Genomic DNA, 21,919 nt, shown 5'->3' on the forward strand with positions numbered 1-21,919 from the left:
AAGGGGTTTTATTTAGAAATATCAGTTGGTGTGTTTTCAGACATGACATATATTAAACCAATCAGAGCTTCATCTTCCATTCCCTTTAAGAGCCAGGTGCACCAGGACCTGGAGCATTGCTATTAAACAGTGGCACTCGTGTTCACTGAGGGACAGGGATGTGGTCCTCAGCTGCTGGACCCTCTGCCTTTGCCATCTCATAATCATCTGTCCTATCAACAACTCTGTTTGACTGCATATATGAGAAAATAAACTGATATTTAACTGAGGAGGAGGAGGAGCACTGCTGTGTCTTCTTAAGAAAGAAAATTAGTTTAGTTTCCTCTGGAGGGTTTCATCTCTTCTGTCGAGTTTACAACAACAGTTTTTAGTGTTGCTGATTATATTTGCCACAGTATTTGTGACACAAACCTTACTGTATGCATGGAAACATTTCAAACTACTGAAAGCAGCTTCTCCAACCATAAAACCAGAGTGTATGGGTGTTCAGAAACTGCCTTTGTAGTCGTTTCTTATCTGAATGATGAGTCTTTTAAAAAGCAGTTAACAGATTGCGCCTTTGACTTTGGACCAGCTTTCTGTTGGCCTAAGGCCCTGTCGCTTTCTGCTGACTAAAAATAGCACACCTTTTTCATGGCTTTATTTGACAAGACAGCATGAGAGTGACAGGTGATGGGATGACATGCATCAAAGGGCCACAAGTCTGACATCAGGGATGTGCACCTGATTGGGGGGCAGGGGCTCAAAGTCCGAATAGGGCAGTACATGCACGCACACAGTGCGCACAATAACACAATATGTAGATGAATTAATGTAAAATTAATAAACAAAGTACTTATAGAAAGCTAGCTACTTAGCTGTGTATCCTGTGTAGCTGTGAGTGATATGCAATTGCCATTTCTTTTGTGTCAACAATTTATTGTCAACATGAGTTTATTCACATTATCATAATACTGAGGTTTAGAAGACATGCAATTCAGCTGCAATTCTTAAAAAGCAATGAAACACTGGTTTATTATTAGACTATTTATTGGAAGGCAAGTGCAAACTAGAAATACAGGCTACACATCTAAACATGTGACAAAACCAAAAATTGACTACTGTGACTGTTTTTATTCTGAACTGTCATTTACAAGCACAAATGTATTATTTATTATTTTATTTGTCATATTTAAGCACGTTGAATAAGTGGAAGGCGACTTGTTAGCCCCCACAAGGAAGTTATGTTAATGGATTTATAACTTCAAGTTGCTCCACTGTCACGTCTCATCTATGTGCATGGTGGATTTCTCTCTCTCTCTCTCTCTCCCTCTCTCCCTCTCTCTCTCTCTCTCTCTCTCTCTCTTCTCTCTGTGTGTGTGTGCGCGCATGCGCGAGCATGAGCGAGCTTGAGTGAGTGATCTACGGAGCGAGTGAGTTTCAAACTTTTTCTATATTCTATGTGTTAAGTTTTTTTGTTTGTGTTGACTGTATTGTATTGTTTGTTGCAGTGTGTGTGTTTGTTTGCTGTTGACAGTCGGGCATCATGCCCGTTGTCAGCAGTCAGGTGGAGCTGGAGAAACTGACACGCCGACATGCGGTAAAGATTTCCCCGCATGTCGTTTGTTCAGTGGAGGAGGCCAGCTATGCTGTTGGAGAGGTTGTGGGGTTTGATAGTATCAAATCTGCCTCCAGGATGAACAGCGCTATTGTCATCTTTTTGGACGACATTAGCAAAGTGGAGAAGGTAGTTGAGAGTGGTGTTGTGGTGAATGAATCGTTTACACCTGTTCTCCCGCTGGTGAATCCAGCAAAGAAAATCATGATCTCTAATGCACCTCCATTCATTAAAAACAAGGAGTTGGCCAAAGAGCTGTCGCGCTACGGGCAGCTGGTGTCTCCCATTAAAATGGTGCTTTTGGGATGCAAGTCACCAAAACTAAAACATGTGGTGTGTCACAGAAGGCAGGTCTTCATGATCCCGAAAGACAACACGGCGGATCTAAACCTGACCTTCAGTTTCAAAATTGACAATTTCAGCTACATTGTGTTCGCAACATCTGAAACTATGAAGTGTTTTGGTTGTGGGGATGAGGGACATGTGATCCGCTCCTGCCCTCAGGCTAAAGAGCGGCCCGGGTCAGCGAGGACAGCTGAGCTGGCGGGCTCGGCCGGCTAATCTTTTAAATGACAAATCTTTTAGAGAAGCTTTTATTTTTTTATGGTGTTCACATCAAAAGAATAAGTCTGGCTTTTCTTCAGTACAGCGGTGGTGGGATTTTGGTAAAAGTCTTATCAAACAGCTTTGTCAACAGTATACCCGCAATGTCACCAAGTATATCACCAGGTCTCTTCAAGACCTAGAGATAGAAGTAGTAGAACTACAGAGTCTGGTAGATTCTACCAAAAATCAAGGACACATTGAAGCCCTTAAATCTAAAAAAAGCTGCTCTTGCCAACCTGTTGGGCATCACAGTACAGGGGTGGATTTGGTGCTGGCCGGACCCCTTTTTTACTGGATTACCTCGTGTTGATGATGACACTAACACAGTGTTGGATGAAGAACTATCTCTAGAGGAACTCTACACTGCTGCAATGAGTCTCGGAACCGGTAAAGCTCCTGGCATCGACGGCCTTCCTGTTGAGTTTTATAAAACGTTCTGGTCAGTGATGGGTGGAGATCTGCTGGAGGTGTTCCAGGAAAGTCTGCGTAAAGGACAACTACCACTGAGCTGCAGGAGGGCAGTGATCACATTGCTGCCGAAAAAAGGAGATCTGCAGTATCTTAAGAACTGGAGGCCAGTCTCCCTGCTGTGTGGAGATTATAAAATCATCTCTAAAGCTCTGGCGTCCAGACTAAGAGAGGTGATGAGCAAGGTCATTCATGTTGACCAGACCTACTGTGTGTCCGGCAGGTTAATAAGTGATAATATCACTTTTATTCAACATATTTTGGATGTCTCTGGCTCGTTGGGTGTAGATGCTGGTCTTATTTCCATAGATCAGGAAAAGGCATTTGACCGGGTTGAACATCAGTATCTATGGCAGACACTGAAAGCTTTTGGGTTCAGCCCAGGTTTTATTGCTAAGATCCAGGTACTGTACTGTGACATTGCGAGTATACTTAAAGTTAATGGTGGCTTGGCCGCACCTTTAGTGGTCCAGAGGGGGGTGCGGCAGGGATGCTCTCTTTCCGGGATGTTATATTCCCTTGCCATTGAACCTCTGCTGAACAAACTCAGGAGAGAGCTCTCTGGTGTTTGTTTTCCAGTGTGCGCGTCAGCATTTAAGCTATCAGCGTACGCAGATGATGTGGTGATTATCCTCAATAAACAGAGCGATATTCACATCTTAGAAGAAAATGTAGGTCTTTTTAAAAAAATATCATCTGCCACCATTAACTGGAAAAAGAGTGAAGCTGTACTCATTGGGAAAAAGACTTTAAACACCTTGACTCTACCAGGAGGGCTCACTTGGAAGAAAGAGGGGCTGAAGTACTTGGGGGTGTTTTTGGGTGAGGAATCCATGTTAGAGAAAAACTGGGAGAACACTTTAGAGAAAATAGAGGGCAAGCTTAAAAAATGGAGGTGGCTTCTTCCAAGCATGTCATATAGAGGGCGCACACTAATTATCAACAATCTGGTGTCCTCTTCTTTATGGCACAGACTGGCTTGTGTAGATCCCCCCCCCTAACTTGCTCTCCAGAATTCAAACTGTTCTGGTAAACTTCTTCTGGGATAAACTACATTGGGTTCCTCAGGCTGTTCTGTTTCTTCCCAAGGAAGAGGGAGGACAGGGGCTCATACATCTACCAAGTAGAGGCGCCACTTTCCGCCTCCTTTTTATCCAGAGACTACTGTTTGGCCCTAAAGACTTGGTATGGAGACCGCTTGCACACAAGGTCCTACAACAGTTTGGTGGTCTGGGACTGCAGAACTCCTTGTTTTTAATGGATGTACAAACTTTGAAACTTCAGACTCTACCATCCTTCTACCGTGGTGTCTTCACAGTGTGGAAAACACTGGTGAAGGAGAGACTGGAGCACAGTGACTCCCTTTACTGGTTATTGAGGGAGCCATTGGTGCACGGAGGACGGTTGGATGCCCCCAGCTGGGTGGGACCGGCAATGACTGAATTGTTCTACAGAACAAGGATTTTAACCCTCGGATCTGTGGTGGACATTGCTGGATTTGATTTGAACAATGCAGCTGCACTAGCAGCAAGACTGGGTATATGATCAGTGAGGATTATCAAGCAGCTTCTTGAACACTGGAAACACTGTCTGACTGGACATGAATGTGTCCTGTTAGAAAACTACTGTCACAGTGTGACTGTGCCTGATGCTGATGATCCTTTTCCTCCCTTAGGTGTTCATCCCAGGTTTGGCAACTGTACTGGGGTTTTTTTTGAGAACAGTTGTACTCTGCTAAACCTACAAGAGGTAAAAGGTAAAGCTGTGTATAAAATGTTAGTGAAGGGGCTTAACAAAAACAAGCTTAATGAACGTGTTGACACACCTTGGCGAGGTCACCTACACTTGGGAGGTGAAGTCAAACCTGCCTGGAGTGGTTTGTATAAACCCCCGCTAACAAAGAGGGTAGCCGACCTACAGTGGAGGCTCTTACATGGTGCAGTAGCTGTCAATGTTTTCCTGGCTGTAATTAACAGCGGTGTAAGTGATGCTTGTCCTTCCTGTCCTCACAAAGAAACAGTGTTTCACTGTTTTTCAGAGTGTGAGCATCTGGCACCATTGTTCGTCTTGTTGAAAAAGTTGTTTCAAAAAATGGGGGAATTTTTCTCCACACAACAGTTCATTTGTGGTGTCAAGTACAGAAAGTCAGCCAAACACAAATGTCAACTAGCAAACTTCATGTTGGGACAAGCGAAGATGGCTGTATATGTGAGTAGGAAGAGAAAAATTGACCATTCGGTAGACATTAATCTGGCACTGTTGTTCAAGAGGATGATTAAAGCCAGAATAATGATCGATTTTAACTATTATAAAGAAATGAAAGATGTGGATGAGTTTAGCCTGATGTGGGCTCACGGTGACGTGTTGTGCTCTGTGAAGGAAAGCCAGCTGCTCTTTTCTGAAGAGTTATTGTAATTTTTTACTGTGTACTCATTTATTGGTTTGTCTGTGTGTCTGAAGATGACCATATTTATTTGTAAATAGTTTTTTTTTAAAAGAATGACAGAATAAAGTCATTCTTAAAAATCAAATCTCTCTCTCTCCCCCCCCCCCCCCCCCCCCCCCCCCCCTCCCTCTCTCTCTCTCTCTCCCTCTCAATTTAAATTTTCAATTTCAGTGTGCTTTATTGGCATGAATGTCAAATGAACAATATTGCCAAAGCTTCAATGATGATACAATTCATTAAATAGAATAACATAGATTGATAAATAAAAAGAAAAAAAAAAAAATGTCAGAATGGCAAAATGGCATAGAAGTAATTAACATTTGTTCAGAATCAATAAAGAAAGAAACAATTAACAAGAATATATTAATACAATGGCGAGTCAAATGTAAAAAATAAAATAAATAAATAAATAAAATAAAATAAAACAATAGTAATAATAATAATAATAATAATAAAAAATTAAAATAAAATAAAAACAACAACAAAGAAACAGGTCAAGAACAAAAACCCCAAACAAACAAACAAACAAACAAACAAAAAGCCCACATGGAGTAGAGGAGGTGATTGGACAGACAGTGAGGAGACAAACTGCTTTCATGTGTTGTGCTGCTCATCTCTGAGGCTGTGACAGGCTCTCACATATCGAGCTGCTTCTATGGCGCTGACACTGTTTTCTCCAAGTACGTGTTGCATTTTAATCTGGTCAGAGAGTGAATCAAAATCTTGGAGTTTGCATTTAATTTGTGTAAAGAACTTTGTTCTAATGTCTTGATATGCGCTACACTGTAGCAGGAAATATGTCTCAGTCTCCACCTGTCTGTGTGGACAGAGCTGACACAGCCGGTCCTCTCTGGGCAGCCAGGTCTGCCGGTGTCGGCCCGTCTCTATGGCCAGGCTGTGGTCACTGAGTCTGTACATGGTTAAAGTCTTTCTCAGTTTCCCATCAGTCACGGTGGTCAGGTACTCTGCCAGCGTGTACTGTCTGTTTAGATCTGAATAACATTGAAGTTTGCTTTGAGTTTTTGTGGTGGATGTCCAATAGTTAATGTAAGTTTCTTTTTCTTTAGCTATAATCTGGTTGGTCCAGATTGTGTGGGGGCGGTCCTGAGGCCTGGTGCTGTTAGAGGAGGTGAGCCTCAGGACCAGCTGGCTGAGGGGACTCCTCTCTATCTGCTCCTCTTGGAGATGGAGAGCTTTGTAGTGGTAGGAGTTTGGGTCACTTGCTTTAAGGTGTTTGTAGAATTTGATTGCTCTTTTTTGTATCCTAATTAAAAGGGGAAATTGGCCCAGTTCAGCTCTGCATCCATTATTGGGGGTGTTCCTGTGGACTTTGAGGATGCTCTTACAGATCTCAGTGTGAAGGGTTTCCATTGGGTGTTTGTCCCATTTTTCAAAGTCTTGGTTTACAAGAGGACCCCACACTTCACTACCATAAAGTAGGATTGGTTCGATTATATATTTAAATATTTTCAGCCAGATTCTAACAGGTATATCAATTTTTGAAGACTTCTTTATAGCGTAAAAAGCCCTTCTTCCTTTGTCTCTGAGATCATTAACGGCCAGATTGAAATTCCCTGTTGAAGTAATTTTTAGTCCTAAATATGTGTAGCTGTGTGTGTGTTCTATGTCAGTGGAGCCCAGTAAGAACCTGTGTAGGTTTCCCTGACACCTGGGTCGTTTCTGGAAGACCATAATTCGAGTCTTTTCCAGATTGACTGTCAGTGCCCATGTCTGACAGAAGGTTTGCAGATGATCCAGTTGTTGTTGTAATGCCTCCTTAGATGGAGCGAGCAGTATTACATCATCTGCAAAAAGTAGGCATTTAATTTCTGTGTCAGACAGGGTGACACCAGGGATCTCTGACTCTTCCAGGGATTTGGCCAGTTCATCAATATAAATGTTAAACAGGGTGGGGCTCAGACTGCAGCCCTGCTTCACTCCTCTACTTTGGGGGAAGAAGTCAGTTTCCATGTTGCCAATTTTCACAGCACATTTATTATTTGTGTACATTGTTTTAATGATATCGTAGGTTCCCCCCCAACACCTTTTTCAATCAATTTCAGGAACAGACCGTTATGCCAAATGGAGTCAAATGCTTTTTTGAAATCTACAAAACAAGAATGAATTTTGTTGTTGTTCTGGTGGACGTCTTCATTAATGAGAGTGTGGAGGGTGTAGATGTGGTCTGTAGTTCGATGTTGTGGTGTAAAACCAATCTGACTCTTGTTCAGGACTTTGTGCTCACTGAGGAAGTTTTGCAGTCGGCTGTTTAAGATGCTGCAGAACTTCCCCAGGTTGCTGCTGACACATATGCCTCTGTAACTGTTTGGATCAAATTTATTTCCATTTTTAAAGATTGGTGTGATGATTCCTGTGCTCCGGATGTCAGGGAAATTTCCAATGTTCAGAACCAGGTTGAATACTTTTGAAGATTGGAGTGATAAGCCCTTGGCTCCAGGTGTCAGGAAAATTTCCAATGTTAAGTATCAGATTGAATAATTTCTGTATGGCAAGTCTTGATTTTCTGGCTGCTAAACTGAAGCATTTCATTTAAGATGCCATCAGGGCCACTTGCTTTCCTCGGCTGCAGGGCCTGGATCTTAGCCAGCAGTTCCCCTTCATTAATCTCATAATCTAAAGGATTTTGGTTGTCTTTAATGATTGATTCAAGGATTTCTAGTTTGTTGAGTAGATTATTTTGGTCTGAATCCAGTGTGATTGCACTGTATAGATTTTCAAAATGTTTCTTCCATATTTCCCCATTTTGAATAGCCAATTCTTCCTTGTTTGATTTGTTGAATGAATGCCATTTTTTCCAAAAATTGTTTGAGTCAATTATTATTACTTGTCCATCTATAAGGTTGTTTGGAGGGGTTGCGTTTACTGGGCTCTGCTACATGGGGGTCAGGTGGTGTCTTACTAATGTATAGGGTGATTTTGCTGTGATCAGGTAAGGGTGTGAGGGGGCTGACAGTGAATGCTCTAACACTGAAGGGCTCCAGGTCTGTAATACCTAGTCCACAGTGCTGTTGCCAAGAGGAGAGCTGTGAGTGTAGAGACCAAAGGAGTCCCCTCGAAGCCGACCGTTGACGATGTACAGACCCAGCGTGCGACACAACTGCAGCAGCTGCTGCCCATTTCTGTTGACGGTTTTGTCAAAGTTGTTCCTGTTTCGGTGTGAAGGAGTGGGGTTGTTGATCTGGCCAGGTATATGTCTGTCTCCCTGTGCATTGATCTGATCTGGTTCTGTGCCTGTTCTGGCGTTAAGGTCATCACAGATCAGCACGTTTCCTTGTGTCTGGTAGAAGCTGATCTCATCTTCAAGGATGGAGAAGCTGTTTTGGTTATAATAAGGGGACTCTGATGGGGGGATATAGGCTGTACACATGAATATGTCTCTGTCTGTGGAGACCACCTCTTTTTTTATTTTGATCCAAATTGAGAAATCTCCTTTTTGAGTGATTCGATTGAGTGAGTGAGGTTCGTCTTGTACCAGATCAACATCCCTCCTGAATCTCTGCCTTGGCTTACACTTCTCAGTTTGGTTGATGGGAAAATGATTTCTCTATATTCTAAAGGACAACCAGCGGGCATGTCTCCTCTATTCCAAGTCTCCTGCAAAACAATGATATCTGAATTCTTCAATTCTTTCTTAAAGTCTGGGGTCTTGCCCTTAAGGCCAAAAGCAGATGACCTCAGACCCTGGATGTTCTAACATGAGATTACAAAAGATTTAGATGTCATTAGGTTTAAAACTCAACATGTAGCATTCTGTGTTAAAATGAGATAAACTTCCAATCCTATTGTCAATGAGGAGATTTGGAACATGTTAGGTATCAGGAGTTTGGACCTAATAATATTATAACCCTTTAACATGGATGAATAAATAAATAAGTAAATATGTACAATAATAGATAATAATAATTAAAACATAAATAAATAAAATGATAAAATAATAATAATAAAATAAAATAGAAGTAAACACTCTAGGGTTGTCTACTGTGTTTGACCTATCAGGTGGGAGCAGAGCAGGCTGAGCATGAGCTGGATGTCTCTCAGCTGGCTGTGTGGAGGTGTAGGGGTGGGGTTGGAGGTTGGAAGGGTAAGTGGGGGGTCTGCTGCTCTCCTCACCACCTGAGCGTAGCTCAGTGGGCCAGGGCGTGGCTCCTGGTGACGGTGCCGGGGTGGGGCTCCTGGGGGCAGGAGGGGCCCTGGTCGGGTGTGAGGGGGTTCGTAGCTGCCCTGCTGGGGTAGTCGTGTTGGGGTATGAAGATGGTGAGGTCTCTGGGGGGGTGGTCTGGATGGTCTGGATGGCAGTCTGGGGGTGCTGCGGGCCGACCTGTTCCTTGTGTGGGGGGTGGACTGGTCTCGGTTGAGAGCGACGTCCTTCAGTGTACTGGTGAAGATTGGGACTGTGTTTTTGAGTAGATGGACGTGGTCATGAAGGCAGCTGATGTCCAGGGTGGGGTGGTGGGCCAGCTGGACGTTGGGTCTCAGGACGCAGTCTCTGGATACGCTGCTGTTGATCCTGTGGATGGTGTCTGGGTGGAAGTCTTTCCTGGGCAGCAGGGTTGATATAACCACTCTACTGTTGGGGAAGGTGCTGGAGGCTTTTTCTATCACTCCTTTGAGTGACTCTGACGCTCTCTCCTGCTGCTTCTTCAGCTCGTTGGTGCCGGTGTGGATGATGATGTGACTCGGAGAACCCAGACGCTCCTCTGACAGCAGCTCCATGGCATGTTGGCTGGTTGGGCACCAGAGTTTGGCCACTTTGTGGTTGGGGAAAAGTTTCTTTTAATTTAAGAACTTTCCATTGGAGTCGATTAGGATGACTATGTCTGGGTCTCTGGGTGGATGGAGCCTCTCTGTCCAGGTGTCTCTGGCTGGATGGAGTCTCTCTGTCCAGGTGTCTCTGGGTGGATGGGGTCTCTCTGTCCAGGTGTCTCTGGGTGGATGGAGTCTCTCTGTCCAGGTGTCTCTGGGTGGATGGAGTCTCTCTGTCCTGGTGTCTCTGGGTGGGTGGAGTCTCTCTGTCCAGGTATCTCTGGGTGGATGGAGTCTCTCTGTCCTGGTGTCTCTGGGTGGATGGAGTCTCTCTGTCCAGGACCTGTCTCTGGGTGTCGAGTCGAGTGCTCTTGAGCCTGGTGGAGTAGCTCAGGGCGTCTGCCCTTTTCTACATATTATTGTGGGTGGAGCTTGGTGAGCGGCAAGAGGTGGGAGGAGCTGGAGGAAGGAGGAAGGAGGACGTAAGTGAACCAAGGCAGGAGAGAGAGAGAGAGAGAGAGAGAGAGAGAGAGAGAGAGAGAGGTCTCTGGGTGGATGGAGCTTCTCTGTCCTTGTATCTCTGGGTGGGGCTCCCAGGGTCCTGGTTGTGGTCTTGGTGTGAGTCCTACTGTCCTGTGAGGTCCGGGGTGACTCTGTCTGTCTCCTGGAGTTTCTGTGACAGAGAGGCCAGCTCTCTCCTGTCTCAGCTCCTGCACCTTCTCTGTCAGCTCCTTCACCTCCTCTGTCAGGGCGCTCAGCGCTGCTACATGGTTCTCCTGGTGCTGCTGTAGTTCTCTGATCTCAGACCACAGGGTGCTCAGCTCGGTCTGGTTCTGCTCTCTGTCCTGCCTCAGTCTGCTCAGCTCCGTGCTGAGGTTGAAGGCCTCCTCCTGGCTCAGCTGATGGCTGGTCAGCTCTCTCAGCTGGACCAGCTCTCTCTCTAGCTCACTGAACTTCACCTTCATGTCGGTGATGATGGAGGTCAGCTTGGGGTCCTGGGCCTGTTCAGAGATGGGGGGCTCACTCTTCTGGTCAGCAGGAGGGCAGGTGGGGGTGGCGGTGGTGTCTGTGTCTGGTAGGGTATGGATGTCTTCAGGCGGGAGGCTCTTCTCCTGCTGGGCTCTTTCCTTTATAAGGGGAAAGTCCAGCTCAAACTGCCTGAGGTTTCCCTGCACCATGACAGTCCCATTCTTGTAGATGTTGACTGATGTCATGGGGGAGTCTGGGTCTTCTGCTTCTTTGACCTTCAGCTTCCAGCCATCACAGATGCCCTCCTTCTTCACAGAGGGGTAGTGGGTCTTTATAGCAGAGTGCCATGCCAGTGGCTTCTCTGTGAAGAAGATCAGGTTGCTGATGTCTCCATTCTTGTAGGAGTCAGAGAAGAGTGTCTCTGGTCTTTCCTTCAATACTTTTGTGTGCCTTCCTGGCACTTTCATTTTTTAGATCTTGTGTGTATATAAGAGGAACAGCTTCTATATGAGCTGTGTCTGAGGCTCCAGGACTCTGCTGAGGCTGCATGGCTGTTGTTGTTCCAATTCCTTAGAAGTGAGTGTGCTGAGCGGTGTGAGAACGACTGTATCGAGTTGTTTCGATCTATTTCTAATCTCTTTGCTGTCTTTTTTTCTTTAATATATGGTTTGGTGTAGTCTTGTTGCTAAGTGTTGGTGTGTTTTTTGGGGGGTTTTAGGGTGTTTTTGTGAGTTTGCCGGTCAGGCTTTGTCTGGCTGGTTGGCGCCTCACACACAATGGTGGTCGGCGGCGGTGATCTCTCCCGGTTGTCACGGAGACACGGCATCAAGGTGGGTGCCGGGTCTCCGTACACCGTGGAGGAGGTCGCCTTAGCTGTGGGAGAGGTGGTCGGATTTGAGAGCATCAAATCAGCCTCTCACATGAACAGCGCCATGGTCATGTTTCTAGATGAAGTGAGAAAAGTGGAGCAGGTGGTTGAATGTGGAGTTGTTCTCAAAGACACTTTCACTCCGGTGTTTCCACTAGTGAGTCCTGCCAAAAAGATATTGATCTCCAACGCTCCACCGTTTATAAAAAACGAGGATCTGTCCAAAGCACTGTCCCGGTACGGACAGCTGGTGTCCCCCATAAAGATGGTTCCGTTGGGATGCAGATCACAGAAGCTAAAGCACGTCGTGTGTCACAGAAGGTCTGTTTACATGCTGCCAAAAGATGCTACTTCTCACCTGAACCTGACTCTGACTTTTAATATTGAGGGGTTTAATTATGTGATATTTGTAACTTCAGAGACAATGAAGTGCTTTGGGTGTGGGGCTGAGGGGCACCTGATTCGGGCTCGTCCCGAAGCCAGGCAGGAGGCCGGCGGTTCGGGCTCTGATCGGCCGGCTGCGGAGGCCGGCGGTTCGGGCTCGGATCGGCCGGCGGCACAGGGACCGGGTCTACCGGCGACAGAGGCTGCTGTCTCGGGGTCGGATTGGCCGGTGGCGGATCGAGCTGAGGAGGAGCATCCAGGTGAGACATGCTCACTTGTTGCATTGCAGGATGCAAAGAAAACTGGGCAAGATGGGTTAAACATGCAGGAAAAAACAAAGGAGGGTCAGACTGTAAAAGGAACGAGTGATAATTCAGTGAGAAAGAAACAAATGGAAGAACTGGGTGGTAGAAAGACGTAGAACGAGGCTAATACAAGGAGGGTGCTCCAAGCTGCCTCTGAGGAGGAGGAGGAGGAAGAGCTGACTGCCTCTCAGGCAGCGCAAACTGCCTCATATTCTGTAGAGGCCATCAAACAGTTCTTAGCACAGACTAAAGGTCAGAGGCATGTTCAGCAGCAGCACTTCTTCCCCAATCTCACTGGTTTTATTGGATCTGTGGCTCAGTTCAGGAGACAGGATGCTTTTGATAAACTGGAGGTGTTCAGGCTAAAGAAACTGGTGACCAAAGCCAGAGCTATCTGCAGTGGTACTGGTGTGGATGGTGTTGCTGCTGCTGCTGCTGATGATGATGATGATGATGATGATGATGATGATGAAGAGGAGTATTATGAGGATTTTTAAATTAATCCTCCTCTTGGTTGTTGTCTGTCTCTCTGTTAGAGCCGCAGAATCAAATAAAACCATGGCAGATATTAATATTGGGACCATTGATATTAATGGAGCACGTAGTGCTGCAAAGAGAGCCTCTGTTTTTAAAATGTTTCAGTTAAAAACCTGGATGTAGTGTTTGTACAGGAAACCCACAGTGACTCTGCCAACGAGGGGGACTGGAAGAGGGAGTGGCCAGGGGAGGTCTTCCTCAGCCACAAGCGGTCCAACAGTGCCAGGGTGGGGATCCTCTTCTCCAGAGCTTTTACTCCTCGCTCTGTGGAGGTGATGGACATCATATCTGGACACATTTTAAGGGTTAACGCTCTATATGAAAACGTAAAAGTTGTTTTTATTTGTGTTTATGCCCCGGTTTTAAGTGCTGCGAGGATGAACTTTTTAAATGTTTTATGTGATGTTGTACACGAGTGTGCTGATGATTATTTATTCTTGGGTGGTGACTTTAACTGCACTGAGGATTTTAAACTAGACAGGAACCATCTGGAGCCTCATCCTGCTTCCTCTGCCCGGCTCAGGCGTGGATGTGTGGAGAGGTTTTAACAGCACGACTAAACTGTACACCTGGACTCACTGCAGAGATAACTCCCTGTCTCTGGCCAGGCTGGACCGCTTTTACTGTTTTAAACATCATTTTAGTATTTTTAAAAGCTGTCACATCACCCCAGTTGGTGTGTCGGATCATTTTCTGGTGCAGTGCTGTTTTTACATTCGGAATGTGAAGACCTCCAGCGCTTATTGTCATTTTAACACAGCTCTTTTATCAGATCGTTCTTTTAGAGAGGCTTTTAGTTTTTTATGGGTTTTACACAGGGAAAAGAAATCCTCTTTCTCCTCAGTGCAACAGTGGTGGGATATTGGGAAAACCCTGATTCAGCAATTTTGTAAACAGTATACTGGCAATGTCACCAAGTACATTACCAGATCCCTTTAGGACCTGGAGACTGAGGTACAGATGTTACTGGGCTGTACAGGAGATCAGGCGACTGTTGAAGTCCTTAAAAGTAAAAAGGCTGCTTTAGCCAACCTGTTGGGTGTAACCGCACAGGGAGCTCTGGTCCGCTCACACTACCTGAACGCCTCCCAGATGGACGCCCCCACACAGTTTTTCTTTGGCCTGGAGCGCAGGAACGGCCAGACGAAGATCATACATTGTCTGCATTCTGAAGATGGCTCCTCTTTCACTGAAACCAACGACATCGGAAGGTACGCCACCCAGTTCTACAAAGGACTGTACAACACGGAGCTGGTGGAAGACCCAGAGCTGGACGTCTCCTTCCTGTCCGGCCTACCACAGGTAAAGGATACAACCAACAGCCAGCTGGACGCCGAGCTGACCTTCGAAGAGCTCCATGTGGCCCTCATGAGCCTGGCCAACGGGAAGGCTCCAGGCATCGACGGTCTACCTGTGGACTTTTACAAGGCTTTCTGGCCGTTACTGTGTCGGGACATGTTGGAGGTGCTCCAGGACAGCTTTCAGGATGGGCGTCTACCTTTGAGCTGCAGGAGAGCCATCATCACACTGCTTCCAAAGAAAGGAGACTTACAGCACATAAAGAACTGGAGGCCGGTCTCCCTGCTGTGTGGGGACTACAAGATCCTGTCCAAGGCGCTGGCATTGAGGCTCAGGGAGGTGATGGCTGAGGTCATCCATGTGGACCAGACTTACTGTGTGCTCAGCAGGCTAATAAGTGACAACGTCACTTTAATTCGGCATGTTTTGGAAGTTTCCGGCTTATTGGCTATAGATACTGGTCTTATTTCCATAGACCAGGAGACGGCATTCGACCGGGTTGAACACAAATACCTTTGGCTGACGCTCAGTGCATTCGGGTTCAGCCCAGGTTTTATAGCCAGGATCCAGGTACTGTACCGTGAGGTTGCGAGCATACTGAAAATAAACGGTGGTCTGGCTGCCCCTTTTGAGGTCCAGATGGGGGTGCGGCAGGGGTGCTTGCTGTCAGGAATGTTGTATTCTCTAGCCATCGAACCCCTGCTGCACAAACTCAGACAAGAGCTGACAGGAGTGGTTTTCCCCGGGTGTCCTGCAGCCGTAAAGCTGTCGGCATATGCTGATGATGTGGTGGTGGTTTTAAACACACAGAGGGACATATGTGTTTTAGAGGAGAATGTGGGGCTTTTTAACAAACTGTCTTCAGCTAAGGTAAACTGGGAAAAAAGTGAAGCTGTGTCAGTGAAAAAGGACTCTTTGAGTGAGTTGGTTTTACCGGGAGGGTTGTGTTGGAAGACGGGTGGGATAAAGTATCTGGGAGTGTTTTTAGGGGATGAACTGTTTTTAAAGAAGAACTGGGAGGGGGTCCTGGAGACTGTACAGGGCAGGCTGAAGAGGTGGAGGTGGCTCTTGCCAAGTGTGACATTCAGAGGACGGACACTGATCATTAATAGTCTGTCCTCCTTTTTATGGCACCGGCTGGCTTGTGTCGACCCCCCCTCAAATCTGCTCTCAGAGGTCCAGAAGGTCCTGGTGGACTTCTTATGGGACAGACTGCACTGGCTGCCACAGGCTCTCCTCTTCCTTCCGAAGGAGGAGGGAGGACAGGGAGTGGTGCACCTAGCCAGCAGGGGCGCTGCTTTCAGGCTCCAGTTCATCAAGAGGCTGCTGTATGGACCGAAGGACCTGGTGTGGAGGCCTCTGGCTCGGCTGGTCCTGCAGCGTGTCGGTGGCCTGGGATTACAAGACTCTGTGTTCTTAATGGATTTTAAGACTGTGAGGTTTCACACCCTGCCTGGTTTTTATCGTGGACTTTTCACCGTGTGGAGGCTTCTGCAGAAACAGAGGGGTCAACACGACTCTCTCTTCTGGCTGCTGCAGGAGCCGCTGGTCCATGGAGGACGCCTGAGCGCCCCCTGCTGGGCGGGAGCAGCAGTCACAGAGGCCTTCAGCAGAGCATTTTCAGCGGGATTTTAACGCTGGGATATATGGTCACTTTCACCGGGCCTGAGTTACAGAATGCAGCAGGCCTGGCGGCTGGTCTGGGAGGAAGGTCGGAGAGGATCGTGGGCAGGCTGCTGGACCACTGGAGGAGCTGTCTGACGGGGCATGAGCACCTCCTGCTGACGGACTACAGCGGTGGCGCGACCGTCCCCCGCCCTGACGACCCGTTCCCTCCTCTCAGTGTCCGTCCCTGTTGGATGGACGGTCAGAGCTGTGACGACAGACAGTGTGAGGTGAACCTGCAGGAGGCAAAGGGCAAAGCTCTGTCTGTTCTGATGGTGGAGTGCTTGCACAGACAGAGGATACAGCATCGGGCCGACTCGCCCTGGAGAGCTCACCTGGGCTCAGGTGAGGAAGTCCGGCCCGAGTGGAGGAGACTGTACAAACCTCCACTCACAAAGAGGGTGGCTGACCTACAGTGGAGGCTGATCCATGGGATTTTAGCAGTAAACACATTCATTTCCATCATGAACCCTGCTGTCTCAGACAAGTGTCCTTTCTGTGGTGCCGTAGAGACAGTGTTCCACTGCTTCTCTGAGTGTTCTCGGCTCAGCCCTCTCTTCTCTTTGCTGGGCAGACTGTTCAGGAAGGCAGGGGAGGTCTTCTCTATACAGACATTCATCCTGGGCTTCAGGTACAAGAAGACGACCAAACACAAGTGCCAGCTGCTGAACTTTATTCTGGGGCAGTCAAAGATGGCTGTGTACGTCAGCAGAAAGAGGAAGGTAGAGGACGGTGAGGATGCAGACTTTGTTCTATTGTTCAGCAGGATGGTCACAGCCAGAATCATGATCGATTTTAAGTACTATAAGGAGATGCAGGACTTGGACCAGTTTAAGTTGACATGGACTCACGGATTTATTCTGTGTGGTGTTAAAGAGCATCAGCTCACGTTTTCAGATCAGTTGATCTGATCTGTTTGTGTTTTTTTTATCTATTTATTTAGTTTTAATTTGATGTAACCGGATTTTTTAAATAGGTTTCAATAAAGTAACCATTTAAAAATAAAAAAAAAATCTCTCTCTCTCTCTCTCTCTCTCTCTCTCTCTCTCTCTCTCTCTCAATTCAATTCAATTCAATTCAATTCGCTTTATTTGCATGAATGTCACAGAGACTATGTTGCTAAAGCATGAAGAGTCAATTAAACAGGACAAAAAATACACTTCATAAGTTAATATACACATATATAAATAGAGTAAAATTCAAGAAAAAATAAGAAAAAAAAATTGTGTGTGTTCGTGTGTGTGTAAAATAATAAACAATAATAAAATAATAAGTGATAATGAGAATAATGATAGTATCAATAAACAGAAATAAATGAGTCATTACAGTCTTACATTGAAACATTTCTTAATGTGTGACATGCAGTGATGTATTCTCCTGCTAGTTCTACAGCAGAACTGTCTTCTCCCAGAAGGATTGGGATTATTTCGTCTTGTTGGAGGGTGAGGAAGTTGGGGAATTTCTCTTTAAATTTGGGAAATAATTCTTCTCTAATTTCTTTGTATTTGGGACAATTTGTGAGAAAGTGAGTTTCTGTTTCTACTTCTCCAGTTTCACAGTGGATACAGGTTCTTTTTGATCTTTCTAGCCATTCTCTTTTATGGCGACCAGTTTCAATGGCAAGTTTATGGTCGCTGAGTCTATATTTTGTAAGGGTTTGTCTTTTTTTTTATTTCTTTATTTGGGTTAAATATTGGGCCAATTGGAATTCTCTGTCCAGTAAATTATAACATTCTGATTTACTGATTGTTTGAGTTTCTGTTTTCCATTGTTGGCAATATTTTTGTTTATTATCTTTGTCGATTTGTTTTATTTGTGAGTATGGAATTATTTTTGTAGTGTCATTTTGACTTGTCAATCTGATTTCCTCATTTGTCCCATTCCAGGTATTATTATCTGGGTCCAGACAGCCCTGCTGCTCCAAGTATGCTCTGTGCTGGTATGAGTCTACATCAGACTCTATCAAGTGCTTCCAAAATTTAATAGTTCTCTTTTTGATTTTAATGAAGAGGGGGAACTGGCCCAGCTCTGCTCTGCAGCCATGGTTTGGGCAGTTTCTGTGGACTCTGAGGATGTTTTTGCAGAATTCAAGATGTACTTTTTCAGCAGGGTTTGAGTCCCAGTGCTCTTGTTTAATTAACGGGCCCCAAACTTCACTTCCATATAGGAGGATTGGTTCAGTAACACTTTTGAAAATTTTTAACCAGATCTTAATTGGGGGGTTTCATTTGAATAGAACTTTTCGTATACTGTAATACGCTCTACGGGCTTTGTCTGCTAGTGAACTCACAGCTTTAACAAAACTACCCGAAGCCATGATAGTAAGGCCAAGGTAAGTGTATTCCATTGTGTGACTCAGTGTTGTCTCTCTCAAAGTAAACTGATACTTTATAGATTGTGATCTTGCTTTCTTTTGAAATATTATAATTTTAGTTTTATCTAGGTTTACTCTGATTGCCCAATTTACACAATAATCATGGAGTATGTCCAGATATTGTTGCATTCCTTGTTCTGTTTGTGATAACAGTAGGAGGTCATCTGCATAAAACAGACACTTGACTCTCCCTCTCTCTCTCTCTGTCTGTCTGTCTGTCTCTCTCTCTCTCTCTCTCTCTCTCTCTGTCTGTCTGTCTGTCTCTCTCTCTCTCTCTGTCTCTCTCTCTCTCTCTCTCTCTCTCCCCTCTCTCTCTCTCTCTATCTCTCTGTCTCTCTCTCTCTCTCTCTCCCCTCTCTCTCTCTCTCTCTCTATCTCTCTGTCTCTCTCTCTCTCTCTCTGTCAATTCAATTCAATTCAATTCAAATTTGCTTTATTGGCATGAATGTTACGAGAACTATGTTGCCAAAGCATCAAGAATCAATTAAACAAAACAAAAAATACAATTCGTAGGTTAAAATACAAATAAATGAAATGAAACTTAAAAAATAAAGAGAATAATGTGTGTGTGGAAGGATTAATAAGATTGGGTATCATTAGGCAATTACAAGTTGTCATATACAATGAAAAACATATACACATATAGTTCATATTAAATAATAGTAATAATAATAATTAAAAAAACAACAATATTATACTACAGCAAAAATGGTTCTGATTGACATTCGTGTGTTTCATGAGGTGTGCCTCTGGGTAATTAGAGGGCCCCACACTTCACTTCCATACCTAAGTATGGGTTTGATTACACTGTTAAATAGTTTTAGCCAATTTGTAATTGGGGGATTGAATTTATATAGTGAGCTTTTGATGCTATAGTAGGCCCTGCGTGCCTTTTCTGTGAGGGAATTTATTGCTTTGTCAAAGTTGCCGGATGCACTGATGATGATGCCTAGATAATTATATTCCATTGTATGCTGAAGTGTGGTCCCTCATACCCTGAAAACATGTTTGGATTCCTGTAGCCTGGCCTTTTTTTGGAATACCATGACTTTGGTTTTGTCAAGGTTGATATCTACCGCCCAGTTTTGACAGAACGTCTCCAGCAGAGAGAGGTTCTGCTGTAGACCATGTTCTGTTGGGGACAGTAGAACCAGGTCATCTGCAGACATGAGGAATTTTATTTCTTTGCCTTGTAGATCTAATCCTGGGCTTGGGGACTGTTCAAGAAGAGTGGCCAATTTATTAATATATATGTTAAACAGAGTAGGAGACAGGTTGCACCCCTGATGCACCCCTTTTCCTTGTTTGAAGAACTCTGTTCTTTTGTTTCCAATTTTGACACAGCACTGGTTGTCAGAATATTTGGAATTGATTAGATCATATATTTTACCCCCAATTCCATTTTGTAGAAGTTGTAAAAATAACCCATTGTGCCTAATTGTGTCAAAAGCCTTTTTTAGATCTACAAAACATGCAAACATCTTTCCTTTGTGTTTTTTGTGAACATGCTGTTGGATGAGTGTATGGAGAGTGTAGATGTGGTCAGATGTTTGATGATTGGGTAAAAAGCCAATTTGGCTTCTAGACAGAATATGATGATCAGTGAGATATATGATTAATCTGGAGTTAAGGATGCTACAGAAGAGTTTACTCAGGTTGCTGTTAACACAGATGCCCCTGTAATTGCTGGGGTTGTTCTTGTCTCCACTTTTGAATATAGGAGAAATGAGACCTCTATTCCAAACACTGGGGTAATATCCAGCTGCCAACACCAGGTTGAAGTGTTTTTGCACGGCAAGTTGGCGTTTTAAATTACTGTGTTTCAGCATCTCTGAGTTAATGCTGTCTATACCGCAAGCAATTTTTAAGTGTTTTGAGTTTGTGCTGTATTTCTTTAATGGTGATGGGGTAGTCAAGGGCACACTGGGTGTCCTTCACTGTCATTTCTAGTTCTTTCAGTTTTTCTATTGTTAAAATTTGGTGGGGATTCAGACCGTGACACTTTTTTATAGAGGTCATCAAAGTAATTTTTCCAGATTCTGCTATTTTGAATTGGGTTGGTCTCTGTACATGGGTTTCTGTTCATGTTTTTCCATAATTTCCAAAAGGTGTTTTCATTTATAGCTTTTTCAGTTTTGTTGAGTTCTCCTTCCATATAATGCATTTTTTTCACATGAAGGAGTCTTTTGTAATCTTTCAGAGCTTGGACATATTCAAGCCGTCCCATTAGGTCACTTGGGTTCCTGTGTTTTCTGTTTGACAGTTTTCTCAGGTTTTGTCTGGATATAGCACATTCTTTATCAAACCATCGCTCTTTTTGTTTCATGCTGGATTTTTTTGTTTGTGAGATTTTTAATTTTGATTCTTTTGCCAATTGAATAAATATTGTGTTTAAGTGATGTGTGGCCATTTATGTATTCCCTTTCAGGCTGATACTGGGTGTTGAGAAAAGTATCCAGCATGTTGTGAATTTGAGCAGAGTCTAGTGCAGCGGTATAGGCAGCAGTGCTCTCTTCTGTCCATTTGTATCTCCTAGGTAGAGGAAACAGTCTTGGTTCAGGGTTTGGATTCACAGTGGTTGACAATGACTTTTTCAGAAATAGGGTTATTTGGCTATGGTCTGAAAGGGGCTGTTGCGGTGATACAGTAAATGCATTTATATATTGTGGTTCAATGTCAGTAATGGCATAATCTACAACACTACTACCTAACACAGAGCATTGTGTGAGTCTGCCCAGAGAGTCTCCTCTGACTCTGCCATTAACAATGTACAGACCCAAGCCTTTACACATTTGTAGTACCTGTTTGCCAGTTTTGTTAACTATGCTATCATAGCTTTGTCTTTGTGTGTTTATGCAAGTCTGGTACAAAGGAGGGTGTTTGAAGATATGTTTGTTTCCTTCATAGTTAATGAAGTCTGGCTCTCTACCAGTTCTGGCATTAAGGTCGCCACATATTAAGATTGACTCTAAACTTTGGTAGAAAGAAATTTCCTTCTGGAGTTCCTCAAAAACCTCCTCTGCATAATAAGGGGAGTTTGAGGGTGGAATATATATTGCACATAAATAGACATCTCTGTTGTTTTCCAGAATATTCAAGTGAATTTTAATCCAAATGTAATTTGTACCTTTTTTAACTGGTGAGATGTAATCTTTATATTCTCCTTTGTACTATATGAGTAAACCACCCGAATCGCTGCCATTCTTAATATGGCTGTGTTTTACAGAGGGTATAATAAGTTCTATATAATCGTTAGGACAATTTGATTGATTTTTGTTTTGATTCCAAGTTTCATTCAATATGATTATATCTACATTTCTAATATTATTCAGAAATTCAGGGTTTGCTGATTTCAAACCAAAAACTGAAGAGCATAAGCCCTGAATGTTCCAGCTACTTATCGAAAAAGATGCTATTTCCTTTACCTTAACAGATTAGTGTACCACTAGAAAAAAAATAACTGATTTACAAGCAAAAATATGTGATAAAAAAAATTAAAATAAATAATAATAATAATAATGTTAAGTGATGATGAATTATTTAGAGTGTTGTTCTACAGTCTATTAGCTCAGTAATTTAGTATAGAGTAGTGTTGCAATGTCTCTTATCTGCTTTAGACTCAGTTCAGTGGGTGAGG

The 21,919-nt window shown here is 44.2% G+C and overlaps 1 protein-coding gene across 1 annotated transcript in view; it reads left to right on the top strand.

Moving 5' to 3' along the window:
* Positions 1 to 21,919, top strand: part of LOC115591355 (leucine-rich repeat-containing protein 24-like) — a 56,889-nt gene that overhangs the window by 28,093 nt on the left and 6,877 nt on the right. The gene's annotated exons all lie outside the window — the stretch shown is intronic.

This window comes from Sparus aurata, chromosome 11 (genome assembly GCF_900880675.1).
Source record: "Sparus aurata chromosome 11, fSpaAur1.1, whole genome shotgun sequence".
Classification (NCBI taxonomy): domain Eukaryota; kingdom Metazoa; phylum Chordata; class Actinopteri; order Spariformes; family Sparidae; genus Sparus; species Sparus aurata.